The 13,298-nt window shown below is 38.3% G+C and overlaps 1 protein-coding gene across 3 annotated transcripts in view; it reads right to left on the bottom strand.

Moving 5' to 3' along the window:
- The window catches only part of UBE2K (ubiquitin conjugating enzyme E2 K), an 80,318-nt gene that overhangs the window by 46,603 nt on the left and 20,417 nt on the right, over nucleotides 1–13,298 (bottom strand). The window lies entirely within an intron of this gene.

The following is a 13,298-nucleotide window of genomic DNA, read 5'->3' as shown; positions in this document are numbered from 1 at the left end:
GCAATGATAAGAGTTACATTAGATTTCTCTTCGGATTCATGGAAGCTAGAGGAGAATAGAGTGATACATTTAAAATGTTTAGAAAAAAAAGCCCCCTCACCAACCTAGATTTCTATATCCAATGGAATTATCCCTCAGAAATCAACAATAAAGACTTTTCAGATAAACAAAAATTAAGGGAATCTGTTGCCAGCAGACCTGCCTTGCAAGAAATGTTAAAAGAAATTCTTTAGAAAGAAGGATAATGATATCGATCAGACACTTTGAATATATTTAAAGAAAGGAACAGCATTAGGAAAGGAATAAATGAAGATGAAATAAAATATGCACTACCCATGAAGTAATGTAGTGTTATCTGGAAGAGCATTTTTTTTTTTTTGGCTGTGCTACACAGCTTGCAAGATCTTAGTTCCCCAACCAGGGATCGAACCCAGGCCCCCATCAGTGGAAGTGCAGAGTCCTAACCACTGGACCACCAGGGAACTCCTGGAAGAGCACTTTTAAGTAAGTGCGCACGGTAATTCAAGGGTAAAGTGTTTTTTTTTTAAAAGCACAACTGCTATGCTAAGAGAAGAAAAAACTAAAACTAGAATGATATAAAATATGATCAATTAAAAACAAGATAAGGCAGAAAAGAGTGGAAGACAAAAAAAGAACAAGGGCAATAAACAGAAAACCATTTTAAAAATATGGTAGGCATTAATCCAACTATCCATTATGATCTTACATGTCAATGGTCTAAATAATTAAAATATACTGTTGAAGTAGATAAAAAAAGGATTCAACTTTACGTTGTCTATAAAAAAACGACTTTAAATACAACACCAAAAACACAGGCAACAAAAGTAAAAATAAAACAGACTACATCAAAATGAAAAACTTCTGTGTATCAAAGCATACAATCAACAGAGTGAAAAGGTAACCTATGGAATAGGAGAAAATATTTGCAAATCATATAAATGACAAGTGGTTAATATCCAAAATACATAGAGCTCTTAAACTCAACAACAAAAAACAAACAACCTAATTTAAAAATGGCAAAGTGGGACTTCCCTGGTGGTCCACTGGTTAAGAATCTGTCTTGCAATTCAGGGGACGCCAGTTCGATCCCTGGTCAAGGAGCTAAGATCCCACATGCTGCAGCGCAACTAAGCCCACATGCCACAACCAGACAGCCTGCATGCCGCAACTACATAGCCTATGCGCACTGGAGCCTACGTGCCACAACTAGAGAAAAGCTGCCACTAAGACCGCAACGAAGAGCCCGTGCACCCCAACTAAGACCCGACGCAGCCAATAAATAAATAATGAAGGAATGAATATTTTAAAAAATAAATAATAGGGAAACCATTAAAAAAAATTTTTTGTTGTTTTTGTTTTTTTTTGCGGTACGCGGGCCTCTCACCGCTGTGGCCTCTCCCGCTGCGGAGCACAGGCCCCGGACGCGCAGGCCCAGCGGCCATGGCCCACAGACCCAGCCGCTCCGTGGCACGCAGGACCCTCCCGGACCGGGGCACGAACCTGTGTCCCATGCATCGGCAGGCAGACCCCCAACCACTGCACCACCAGGGAAGCCCCATTAAAAAAATTTTTAATGGCAAAGTACTTGAATAGACATTTCTCCACAAGATATACAAATGGCCATCAAGTGCATAAAAAGATGCTCAATTCACTATGCAACTATCATTAGGAAAATGCAAATCAAAACCACGAGATACCACCTCGCATCCATTGAGATGGCCACTATCAAAAACACTGGAAATAACAAGTGTTGGCAAGGATGTGAAGAAACTTGAACTCTGTGCACTACTGGTGGGAATATAAAATGGTGTGGCCACAATGGAAAACAGTATAATTCATCAAAAAATTGAAAACACACACACACACACACACACACACACACACACACACACACACACACACACACACACACACACACAAAGGAAAACAATTACCATGTGATCCAGCAATTCCACTTCTGGGTACATACTCAAAAGAACTGCAGCAGGGTCTCAAGTAAGATAATCTGCACACTCATGTTTGTGATGGCATTATTCAAAAAAGCCAAAAGGTGGAAGAACCCAAGTGTCTATTGGCAGATGAATAAACAAAATGTGGTGTACACATACAATGGATTATTCAGCCTTAAAAAGGAAGGAAATCTGACACGTTACAACATGGATGCACCTTGAGGACATTATGCTAAGTGAAATAAGTCAGTCACAAAAAGATACTTTATGATTCTACTTACAGAGTCAGAAAATAAAATGGTAGTTACCAGGAGCTGGGGGTAGAGGGAAAAGGGAGTTATTGTTCACTGGGTATAGACTTTCAGTTTTGCAAGATGAATACATTCTGGAGAGTGGGTTCACGGCAACGTGAATGGTTAAGATGGTGACTTTTCTGCATATTTTACAACATCACAATTTTGAAAAAAAAGTAAAGGGACGGAGAAAAATATACTAATCCAAAGAAAGTTGTAGTCGGGATTTCCCTGGTGGTCCAGTGGTAAAGAATCTGCCTTCCAATGCAGGGGATGTGGTTCGATCCCTGGTCGGGGAACTAAGATGCCACATGCCATGGGGCAACTAAGCCCGTGCGCTGCAAGTACTGAGCCCACGCTCTCTGGAGCCCACTCACCACAAGCAGAGAGAAGCCCGTGTGCCACAATGAAGAGCCCATGAACTGCAACGTTTGATCCCACGTGCCGCAACAAAGATCCCGTGTGCCACAACTAAGACCCAATGCAGCCAAATAAATAAATAGATAAATAAATAATTTTTTTAAAAAAAAGAAAATTGTAGTCATTTTAATTTCAGACAAAGCAGATTTCACAGCAAGGAAAATTACCAGGAATAAAGAGGGACATCACATAATGATAAACAGGTCAATTATCCAAGAAGACATTTAAAATACTTAAACTGGGGACTTCCCTGAGGACTTCGATGGGGAACTAAGATCCCGCAAGCCGCTCGGCATGGCCAAAAACACAAAACAAAAACAACAACAAAAAACTTAAACTGTATGAGCATAACAACAGAGTTTCAAAATACATAAGGCAAAAGCAATAGAACTACAAAGAGAGTTAGATGAGTCCAGTATTACAGCCAAAGACTACAACACTCCTCTGCCAGTATCTGACAGATCCACAGGCAGAAAGACAGTAAGGACACAGCTGAACTAATTAGCACCAACAATCAAACTGGATCTAATTGATAACCACAGACTATTTCATCCAACAGCAAGATACACATTATTCTCAAGGTCACACAGAATATTTACCAGGTAAACCATATTTGGGGCCACAAAACACACCTTACAAATTCAGAAGAACAGAAATCATACAAAGCATGCTTTCAGACCACAATGGAGTTAAACTAGAAATCAATCAGAAAGATAGCAGGAAAACCTCAAAATACTAAACAACACAGTTCTAAATAACACATGAGTGAAATAAGACATATTAAGAGAAATTTTTTAACATTTCCAACTTTGAAAACAAAAATACAACTTAACAGAATTTGTGGGATTTCATGAAGCATAGTGCTTAGAGCAAAATTCACACTGAATGCATGTATTAGAAAAGAAGAAAAAACCAATAATCTAAGATTCTACCTTACGGAACTAGAAAAAGAAAAAATTAAATACAAAGGAAGCAAAAGAAAAATTAATTTAAAGATTTGAGCAGAGGGACTTCCCTGGCAGTCCAGTGGTTAAGACTCCATGCTCCCAATGCAGGGGGCACAGGTTTGATCCCTGGTTGGGGAACTAAGATCACACATGCCGCACAGTGCGGCCTAAAAAAATAAAAATAAAAATTAGAGCAGAAATCAATGAAATTGAAAACACAAACGAAAATCAACCAAACCAAAAGCTGGTCCTTTGAAACAAGTAAATTGATGGGCCTCTAGACAGGTTAACAACAACAACAAAAAAGAGACAAGACACAAATTACTAAATATCAGAAATGAAAGAGGCCATCTCTACTAATCCCACAGACAAAGGAATAAAAGAATACTGCGAATGATTATGCTCACGAATTTGATAACCTAGAGGTAGTGGACTGATTCTCTGAAAGACACACACCGTCAAAACAAAAACAAATAGATACTCTGAATAAGGACTATATTTATTAAGGAAGTTGAATAATTAATAACTTTCCAAAACAAAAAGCACCAGCCCCAGATGGTGTCACAGACGAATTCTACCAAACATTTATGAAAGAAATTCCCTACAATCTCTTTCACAGAATAGTTGCAAAAAGAATACTCCCTAATTCATTGTGTGAGGCCAGCATTACCCTAATACTAAAAGGAGACAAACACAGATGAAAGGAAAACTACAGACCAATATCTCTCATGAACAGGGATGCAAAAATTGTCAACGAAATATTAGCAAACTGATTCCAACAACATATAAAAATAATTATACACCACGATCAACTGGGATTTTTTTTTAACATCTTTATTGGAGTATAATTGCTTTACAATGTTGTGTTAGTTTCTGCTGTATAACAAAGTGAATCAGCTATATGTATACATATATCCCCACCAAGTGGGATTTAATCCCAGGTATATACAAGGCTGGTTCAACATTCAAAAATAAATTAGTGTAATCCAACCAATCAACAGGCTAAAAAACAAAAACCACATGATCATATCAAAAGGTGCAGGAAAACTATCTGATGAAATCTAACACTCATTCACAATAAAAACTCTCCATAAGTCAGGAATAGAGTGAAACTCTCTCAACTTGATAATATCTGCAAAAAAGCTACAACGAACATCATACTTATTGGTGAGAAACTCAACACTTTCCCAGTAAGATCAGGTACAATGTGAGGATATCCCCTCTTGCCACTCCTTTTCAACATCATACTTGAAGTTCAAGCCAATGTAATAAGACAAGAAAAGGAAATAAAAGGTGTACATATTGGGAAGGAAAAAATAAAACTGTCTTTGTTTGAAATAATCATCTCTGTAGAAAATCCGAAAGAACAGAGTAATTCCTAGAACAAGTAAGTGATGATAGCAAGGTTGCAGGATATACGGTTAACATACAAAAGTCAACTGCCATCCTATATACCAGGAGTAAACAAGGAGAATTTGAAATTAAAAACATAATACCGGGGCTTCCCTGGTGGTGCAGTGGTTGAGAGTCCACCTGCCAATGCAGGGGATACGAGTTCGTGCCCCCATCCAGGAAGATCCTGCATGCTGCGGAGCGGCTGGGCCCGTGAGCCATGGCCGCTGAGCCTGCGCATCCGGAGCCTGTGCTCCACAACGGGAGAGGGCCACAACAGTGAGAGGCCTGCGTACCGCAAAAATAATAATAATAAAAAACATAATACCACTTACACTAACACCAGAAATTAAAAAAAGAAGAAAATACTTAGGTATAAATCTAACAAAATATGTGCAAAAACTATATGAGGAAAACTACAAAACCCTGACGAATGATATCAAAGAAGAACCAAAAAAATAAAGGACTGACACTACCCAATTTCAATACTTACTATGAAGTTACAGACCTCAAAACAATGTAATATTGGCCAAAGATTTAACAAATAAGTCAATGGAATAGAATAGACAGCCCAGAAATAGACCCACATAAATACAGTCAACTGATCTTTAAAAACAAAAGCAAAGGCAATACAATGGAGCAAAGACAGTCTTTTCAACAACAGTGCTGAAACAATAAGATATACACATACAGGAAATTCCCCGGTGGCCTAATGGTGAGGATTTCAGCTTTTGCTGCCATGGCCTGGGTTCAATCGCTGGTGTGAGTACTGAGATCCCGCAAAAAACAACAACAACAACAACAAAAAACCACACCCTAGACACAGACCTTACACCATTCACAAAAATTAACTCAAAATGGATCACAAACATAAATATATAAAAGTATAAAGCATGGGTATGACTATGATTTTTTAAGATATAACACCAAAGGAACAATTCATGAAAGAAATAACTAATAAGTAGGACTTCATTAAAATAAAAAACTGTTCTGCAAAAGACAATGTCAAGAGAGTGAAGACAAGCCCAGACTGAGAGACTATACCTGCAAAAGAAATATCCGATAAAGGACTGTTACCCAAAATACACAAAAAACTCTTAAACTTCAACAATAAGAAAACAACCTAATTTAAAAATGGGCCAAAGCAGGCTTCCCTGGTGGCACAATGGTTGAGAGTCTGCCTGCCAATGCAGGGGACACAGGTTCGTGCCCCGGTCCGGGAGGACCCCACATGCTGTGGAGCGGCTGGGCACGTGAGCCATGGCCTCTGAGCCTGCGCGTCCGGAGCCTGTGCTCCGCAACGGGAGAGGCCACAACAGTGAGAGGCCTGCGTACCGCAAAAAAAAAAAAAAAAAATTATGCGTTCTACAACTATTAACAAAAAGACAATAAATAACAAGTGTTGGTAAGGATGTGGGAAAAGGGAACCTTTGTGCACTGTTGGTGGGAATATAAATTGGTCGCAGCCACAATGGAACACAGTATGGAGGTTCCTCAAAAGATTTAAAAAAAAAAAAAAAAAGGATCAAAAGGACTTCCCTGGTGGTGCAGTGATTAAGAATCCACCTACCAATGCAGGGGACATGGGTTCGAGCCCTGGTCCGGGAAGATCCCACATTCCACAGAGCAACTATGCCCGTGTGCCACAACTACTGCACTCTAGAGCTCTCAAGCCACAACTACTGAAACCCACACACCTAGAGCCCATGTTCCACAACAAGCCACCACAATGAGAAGCCCGCGCACCTGAACGAAAAGTAGCCCCTGCTCACTGCAACTAGAGAAAAGCCTACGCGCAGCAACAAAGCCCCAGCACAGCCAAAATAAATAAATAATTTTTTTTTAAAAGGCCAAAGACCCAAACAGACACCTCACCAAAGAAGACACACAGATGACAAATAAACATATGAAAAGACACTCCAGTCAAGTCATGGGGAAATGCAAATTAAAGTGAGATACCGCTACACACCTATTAGAATGGCACAAATCCAGCACACTGACAAGAGCAAATGCTGACAAGGTTGTGGAGCAACAGGCACTCTCATTCATTACTCGTGGGAATACAAGATTATACAGCCACTGTGGAAGACAGTTTGGCAGTTTCTTAAAAAACTAAACATAATCTTACCATATGATCCAGCAATCACACTCCTTGGTAATTACCAAAGGGATGTGAAAACTTATGTCCACAAAAAAACCTGCACAGATGTTTATAGCAGCTTTATTCATGATTGCCAAAACGTGGAAGCCAACAAGATGTCGTTTAACAGGAGAATGGATAAACAAGCTGTTACATCCAATGAAATACTATACAGCAATAAAAATAATTATCAAGCCATGAAGAGATATGGAGAAAACTTAAATACATATTATTAAGTGAAACAAGTAAATCTGAAAAGGCTATATATTACACAATCCCAACTCTATAACGTTCTGGAAAAGCAAAACTATGGAGACAGTTAAAAAATCAGTGGTTGTCAGTGTTTTGAGAGAGGGAAGAATGAACAGGCAGAGCACAGAGGATTTTTAGGGCAGTGAAAATACTCTATACAATACTATAATGATAAATACACGTCATTATATATTTGTCCAAACTCACAGAATAATCACAGAATAAACAACACCAAGAATGAACCCTAAGGTAAACTATGGACTTTGGGTGATTATGACGTATCAATGTAGATTCAACCACTGTAAAAGATATATATGTTGGTGGGGGATGTTGATAATGGGGGAGGCTATGCATGTGTGGGGGCAGGAGGTATACGGGAAATCTCTGTACGTTCCTCTCAATTTTGCTGTGAACCTGACAGCTATTTTTCTTTTTTAAGTCTTCAAGTTAAAAAAATGAGTACTAAACATTCAAGTGTTCATGATATGTAAAGAAAAAAAAATAGAACAGAATTTATTCTATGATTACCAACTACACAAATTTGCAGAATAAAAACTAAAAAGATTGTAAAAATGAAAAACAGCCTTTGCATGTTTCTGAGACAACTGGAGAAATCTGAATATGGGCTTTATTACATGATATCGACATGTTTCAGTTAATCTGTTAGATGTAATAATGGTACTTCTGTGTAAGAATATATTTTTAAAGATATTAATACATGCTGAGAATATCAAAGACATTTATATGTGAAGCTATAGAGACAAGATAACCTAGATATGCTTTAAAATTCCCAAATAAAGAAAAGGCAAGATGAAAATTATCCTTGGGCCACTAAAGTATTTCCTAGACCTGGAGGATCCAAAATTATTTGTCAATCAATTACCATATCCACAGACACAACAGAGGCTTAAAATAAAAAGTTTGAGAGACAAAAATATTAGAATATTAACTGTTAAATAATATTAATATATCTAAATAACTAGAAATTTAATTAGTTCATGGAAATGAAAGGCATTCTGTCAAAGTTGGAAGTTGTTTGTTAAATAGTTTATACAAATAAAAATGAAGATAAACATAAAATGGAAGCACAAAGTTACCAATTCCAACAATAAATTTACACGTTGTTGAACTCTTCAAATGTGTCACCATATATATTATATTAAAATCAAAACCCAGGGCTTCCCTGGTGGTGCAGTGGTTGAGAGTCTGCCTGCCGATGCAGGGGACATGGGTTAGTGCCCCAGTCCGGGAGGATCCCGCATGCCGCGGAGCGGCTGGGCCCGTGAGCCATGGCCGCTGAGCCGGCACGTCCAGAGCCTGTGCTCTGCAACGGGAGATGCCACAACAGTGAGAGGCCCGCGTACCACAAAAAAAAAAAAAAAAAAACACTCAAGTAATTTGTTCAGAAATATCATAATAAAACACTACAAAATCAAAAATAAAAATTTACTTTAAATTTTTATTAATCAGTTAATGGCATTCTCTTGTCAAAATCTAAAGGACTATATAAGACTCTCTTACCAACTAATCAGGTGTCAGAAGGCTGTTCTTAGATCTCTTTGTTCAAAAGTCTTGTGATACTGCACAAGCTTTCCTTTACAACATCTATCATCACACAGAGCTAAAATAACTTTTAGTGTGTCTGTACTCTTGTTTGTATTTATGAAAGTTCATAAACTTGTAGACATTGTAGACGAAAAATACTGCTTGCAGTATCCGTAAACAAAGGATGTTGCAGCCATCTAGCATTCAGCCACTGCACCCAGTCCTGACAGTGTACCCTGAGGGGATTCAGGATGGAAAAAAGTAGGATACGTACAGGCCCTAAATAGTTAAGGTGCATATCAAAGGAACGATTTCAATGAGTCCAAACTCTCGCATCTTCCCATACACAGAAAAGTGTTAAATTCATTACCCTGAGATGTCTGGTTTTCTTTAATTAATTGTAATCTTTTGATGTTCCGACTTCCTGGTTTTTGTTGCAAAACTCCTGTAAGTCCTGGCTCCTCCCTTACCTCTTTGGACCAGTTCCTCAGAGCAATCTGAGAGGCTATCTTCCATGCTTAAGTCCTTGGAAAACCCGCCAAACAAAATGTAATTCTCAACTTCTAGGCTGTGTATTTCTTTTCAGTCGACAAACTAGAAGTTCCTATGTTTTCTGAATATGTAGATGCATAGAAAAAGTTGTTAAAGGTTCCTTCTGAAAGACAGGATTAGGATTGAGGGAAGGAAGGAAGGGAAGAGTGGATGGGTAACGAAAACTTTTACTCTGTATACTTCTGTAATTGAAAAATGTTAACAATGAGACTCTGTACCCTTAAATAATTTAAAACAACTTTTCTTTTAACCTTCCAAACTCCTATGTCACCTAAGAAAATTTAAGAAGGAATTTTAAAGGGTTCAAACTACTGACAGCAAAAAGGAAAAAAAAAATTAACAACTGAACCAAACAAAAAGGAAGAAAAACAATGGAACAAGTGACTCAATGAAATAAAATAAAATAAAACCAAAAAGTCATGGGCTCAACTGATAAAATACAGAATAAGTAAACTAAAGGCAGGAAAGAGAAAGGAAACTAAAAAATGAGATAAACCGGGACTTCCCTTGTAGTCCAGTGGTAAAGAATCCACCTTCCAATGCAGGGGACGTGGGTTTGATCCCTGGTTGGGGAACTAAGATCCCACATGCCGTGGAGAAACTAAGCCCACGTACCACAACTACCATGCCTGCACACCCTGGAGCCTGTGCACCACAACTAGAGAGAAGCCCACGTGCCATAACGAATGCCACAATGAAGACCGGATGCAGCCAAAAAAAAAAAAAAGTAGAAATAAATAAATAATTAATTTTTTTAAAAGCCTTTAAAAAATGAGATAAACCAAAAAAAAGAGAGAGATAAACCATATCCTGTGTTTACTACACATTAAAAACATCATAAATAATAAGTGAAATATATTAAATAAGAGGGTTTTTTTTTTGATGTGGATCATTTTTAAAGTTTTTATTGAATTTGTTATAATACTGCTTCTGTTTTGTTTTGGTTTTTTGGCCACAAGGCATGTGGGATCTTACCTCCCCCGACCAGGGATTGAACCCACACCCCCCTGCATTGGAATGCGAAGTCTTAACCACTGAACCGCCAGGGAAGTCCCAAGAGATTTTTTTAAAATACCTAAACTGACAAAAATTTAGCAACCACTCTCTAAAAAGCCACCTGGTTCTCAAACATACATTCCACTTTACAAAAAATGATCCCACACTGTTTCAAAACAATGAAAGGGACAGAATGATTACAAACACATTTTATAGGACAAACAATGGCTTTGATCCCCCAAACTCAGCCAGCACAATTCTGAACAAACACAGGTTAGTCTCACTAAAAAGATACACAATTCTCAACAAAATCTTGGTTAACATACCATAACAAATTTAAGTACTATTCACTATGACCAAAAGGGGTTTATTCCAAGAATTCAAGAATACAATTCCATGAAAAATTTTATCAAAAAGGAATTTGGAAATGCCTTAATTTGACAAATACAGATGTTAAAGTGACAAAGGATATATATCTAAAAATGAGGCAAAACTATGTTTTCCTTAAAAAAAGGGATAAGAATATTTGCCATCACTGCTACTACTTATAGTAATCCTTCCATCTAAACACACTCTTTTATAAAATCAAACATAGACAAATTTTTTTTTTTGCGGTACGTGGGCCTCTCACTGTTGTGGCCTCTCCCATTGCGGAGCACAGGCTCCGGACGTGCAGGCCCAGCGGCCATGGCTCACGGGCCCAGCCGCTCCACGGCACGCGGGATCCTCCCGGACTGGGGCATGAACCCGTGTCCCCTGCATCGGCAGGCGGACTCTCAACCACTGCGCCACCAGGGAAGCCCCCATAAAGGTATTTTAACCACAAGAATTTCAAACAGAAACCAATCTCAAATTACTTTCACAGCTATGACTTGAAGTACCCTGCCTCCAGAACTGTGAGAAAATGAATTTCTGTTGTTTATGCCACCCAGTCTATGGTATTTTGCTGTGGCAGCATGGGCTAAGACATCCACACACTGATTAAAAAAAGAGAAAAGGGGACCTCTCTGGTGGCAAAGTGGTTAAGAATCTGCCTGCCAGTGCAGGGGACATGGGTTCAATCCCTGGTCCAGGAAGATCCCACATGGCGCAGAGCAGTTACGCCCGTGCGCCACAACTACTGAGCCTGCACTCTAGAGCCCACAACTACTGAAGCCCACGTGCTGCAACTACTGAAGCCCTTGTGCTGCAACTACTGAAGCCTGCACGCCTAGAGCCCGTGCTCCGCAACAAGAGAAGCCACCGCAATGAGAAGCGCCGCTTGCCACAAGGAGAGAAAGCCCACATGCAGCAACGAAGAACCCAATGCAGCCAAAAATAATAAATTTTAAAAATTTTTTAAAAGAGAAAGAGGAAAATCATTTGTTGCCATAGGAGGTGACTATTAAACCAAATCTATACTGATAATAAGCAATTTTCATCCCAGTTAATGATGGAAAGCTCTTCTTTCTAGAAGAATTCTAGCTAGGTAAATATAAAGTTGACAATTAGGAAAATCAATGGATGATGATCCTTATCAGGTGAAAGGATACTAAAGAGTAAGATATTTGCAAAGGACCAAAGCATTAACTTCAGTTTACTTGCGAACTGCAAAATGAATAAAACATAACTTCACAAAGAGATCTTGTGGCTCACACCTTAATCAAGTGACTACAAAATTGACCTGACATCACGAACAGTGAGAAAACCTGATATTACACATATATTAACATTATTCAATATGAAGTACCGACATTACACTTGGAGTCTTGCCAAAAATGTTTAACCTGATAATCCAGTCAAACCTTTATACCTGAACCCCCAGTTTATAAGAAATACAAGTTAAAGCATCACCATGAGGAAATCTCCAGGATTAAAAATGGAGGTGTGTGCCAGAGAACCATCATAAATTTTAAAAGACTAAAAACTACATTCAGGGAATCCCCTGGCTAAGACTCAGCTTTCACTGCCATCACCAGGGTTCAATCCCTGGTCGAGGAACCAAATCCCGCAAGCCAAAAAAAAAAACCCCAAACAAACAAACAAAAAAAACTACATTCATATGCAATGTGTAAACCTTAAGCGGATCCTTCAAAACAAAAATCCAAAAAACTATAAAAGACATTTTTTTAAGTAGCTAGGGAGATATGGGAAAATATGAATATTAGATACTAAGGAATTAACAATTTTCTTACGTAGAATAATGATACTGTGGTTATGTAAAAGAATGCTATTTAGAGGAGACACATGCTCAGCTTTTGGAAGTGAATTATCTTAGCAGCAGCATTAACAATTGTTGAATCTAGGCAGTGATGACATAAGCATACATTTTTTCAACTCTTCCACTTGAAAATTTTCTTAATAAAAAGTTAAACGAATTATTTGTTTTATTTTTTCTGCCACTTACTTGCCCATAGAATGTCTAGTTCATAGAACTTGCTCAAGTTCACTGGATAAACTAGGGCTTGGTCAAATTTTTATCTAAATAAACAATGTTTTTCAAAAATAAAAAAAGTTAAATAAACAGATAAAATGGAACAGTTAATTTTTCTATCTGACTTTAAAAAAAAGGTTGTATTAATGGTGAGAATATGATGAAATGGGCTGCCTCATACAGTGCCAGTGCTAGAGCAATTTACAACCAACTTTCTAGAAAACACCTTGGCCATAAGTACAGATACTATGACCTAGTAATTTTCTTCCAGTAATCTATCTTAGGGAAATAAACTCAGATTAAAAAGTATTATGGGGGCTTCCCTGGTGGCACAGTGGTTGAGAGTCCACCTGCCGATGCAGGGGGCACGGGTTCATT

Source organism: Lipotes vexillifer, unplaced genomic scaffold (assembly GCF_000442215.2).
Source record: "Lipotes vexillifer unplaced genomic scaffold, Lipotes_vexillifer_v1.1 scaffold1747, whole genome shotgun sequence".
Lineage (NCBI taxonomy): Eukaryota > Metazoa > Chordata > Mammalia > Artiodactyla > Lipotidae > Lipotes > Lipotes vexillifer.
The sequence above is the reverse complement of the archived record's forward strand: the minus strand, read 5'-3'. Positions and strand labels throughout refer to the sequence as shown.